This window comes from Trachymyrmex septentrionalis, unplaced genomic scaffold, assembly GCF_001594115.1.
Source record: "Trachymyrmex septentrionalis isolate Tsep2-gDNA-1 unplaced genomic scaffold, Tsep1.0 scaffold34, whole genome shotgun sequence".
Lineage (NCBI taxonomy): Eukaryota > Metazoa > Arthropoda > Insecta > Hymenoptera > Formicidae > Trachymyrmex > Trachymyrmex septentrionalis.
The window spans coordinates 172,823-174,783 of record NW_017305504.1 but is presented as its reverse complement, the minus strand read 5'-3'; the positions used below and the strand labels follow the sequence as shown (position 1 = coordinate 174,783).

Here is a 1,961-nt window from a genome sequence, read left to right as displayed (position 1 = left end):
GGGGGGGGTAATTTCGGGGTGATCTAGGGCAATTAGGTCAGCGTACGATAGCAACGATCGAGGTGAATGTCGGAAAGAGAATGGACATCAAGTCTCGAAGGGATATCGAGGGTAGGAAGGTACAAGATAGGAGGAAGACACGCGAGAATTGTTCAGAAATATCAGCGGTGTGTATTATTAATGCGTGGCCATTCGTACGTCGTGGTAAATTAATTTGAATTCACGCGAATGTACGTGGCACTAAATGCGAAGCAACGACGTTGATTCCCGACGTTGAATTATCCGTGGAGGCGCGTGGGATTAATTAAGGCTTTAACTCATCGTTGCGATAAACGCGACGGAATATTTATACTCCTCGCGTTTATTTATATCGCATTTTTATAATTATCTGACTTTTTACTTTGCTCTACGTGATGTGATATTACCAAGAAAAGAAAGCTAAAAAGCCCAGGGATGTCATCCGCTGTAAAAGCAGCGCGTAGAGTATAAAAGCAGGGAACATGGAATAGGGGCTTATTTTTTTAATGAAACACTGCAATTTGGCGACAATCGGGGTTGTTGCAGTTGCTGCCAAACGTGTAACAAACAATGGATCCGTTTATACAATGCGTATGTATTTAACGTAAGCATTTTTTTTTGTTGCGTCTAACAATTCGAGAGCTTTATTAAAAGAGTGGTCTGATAAGCTGAAAATGTTTACATTTCTAAGTTTTTAAAATATCTAAGTTTAATTTCTAAGTTTTCTAAGTAATTTAATGATTTAATTTTGTTCTTTATTATCCAATGATGTTATTTTTTACATTTATTTGCTACTATAGAATAAAAATATAAACTTTTCTTACTATATTTTGATTAGTTTACATAAATAAATTTTTACTTTATTTATTGTATTATTTATTACTATTTCCCAAATTTGTCCCAAATATTCCATATTGCATGCTTAAACCTCCATTTTCGTACTTTTTATTTTTTTAATTAATACTGACTTTAGCGACTTTCATTTATTGGATGTAGTTAACATATTCCTTAAGAATTTTGCATAAATTAAAGTCTCCATATGCATTTATATTAGAATAATGTTAATTTAAAAACCGGTATTCCATATTCCCTGCTTTTATCCTATAATGACGAACATGATGGAAACAGCGTGACACGCGACACCGCGACGCGATGAAATACAGTCTAGGGTCGTGTTGCACAAACGTAAAGCATATTCCGTTTTTATTGCGCGCGAGACCCTATTCCGGAGAGAGAGAAGAGCTTCGGGTTTCGACGCGAGTCGACCGAATCTGATCACGGCTGAAATTTATACGACCGGCACGACAGGTCTCGCGAAAAGCGAGTGGAAACGTCAACACGAATGGCTCCATTTCACCGATTTTTCTCGATTGTCTCTGACCAGTTGACAGTCTGTTGCTCGCTGTTGTTGCATCGTAGCACGCACGGCACACAATGAACGAGCGATCCGAAGATAAATCATTCCGATTCATAAGTCCACAATTTACGTTCATATATATTTTAATTGGAATAGAGGAAAGTTATTTCACGGTTCAGAGTTTAAACAGGGTTGTCACAAATTCCTCATCCTAAAATTCCATAAATTTTCCCTGATTTTCAAATAAAATTTCATGATTTTCCTTGATGCTTTTAATAATATTTTGAATTTTTTTTTGTATTTTTGCCCTCATGTGGAAATTGTTAAATATTTTATTCAGAGTGCAATTTTTCACATAAAATAGCAATGCAAATTATTAGAGAGAAGGCATTATGGCACCCCAGTTACATTTTTTACACAATAATTTTGATAATAATCCATATTTAAATTTGAAACTTGACAATTACATTTCTTAAAATATTGTTGAATCGATTCTGGACTCAAAGTTACGAAATATTTATTACCTAGGATACTATTAATAAAAATGTGGCGACATTGCATAATGACTCGAAGAAAAAATGGATGG

General features: G+C 35.1%; 1 protein-coding gene across 3 annotated transcripts in view; it reads right to left on the bottom strand.

Moving 5' to 3' along the window:
• The window catches only part of LOC108750237 (trichohyalin), a 123,382-nt gene that overhangs the window by 8,651 nt on the left and 112,770 nt on the right, over positions 1–1,961 (bottom strand). The gene's annotated exons all lie outside the window — the stretch shown is intronic.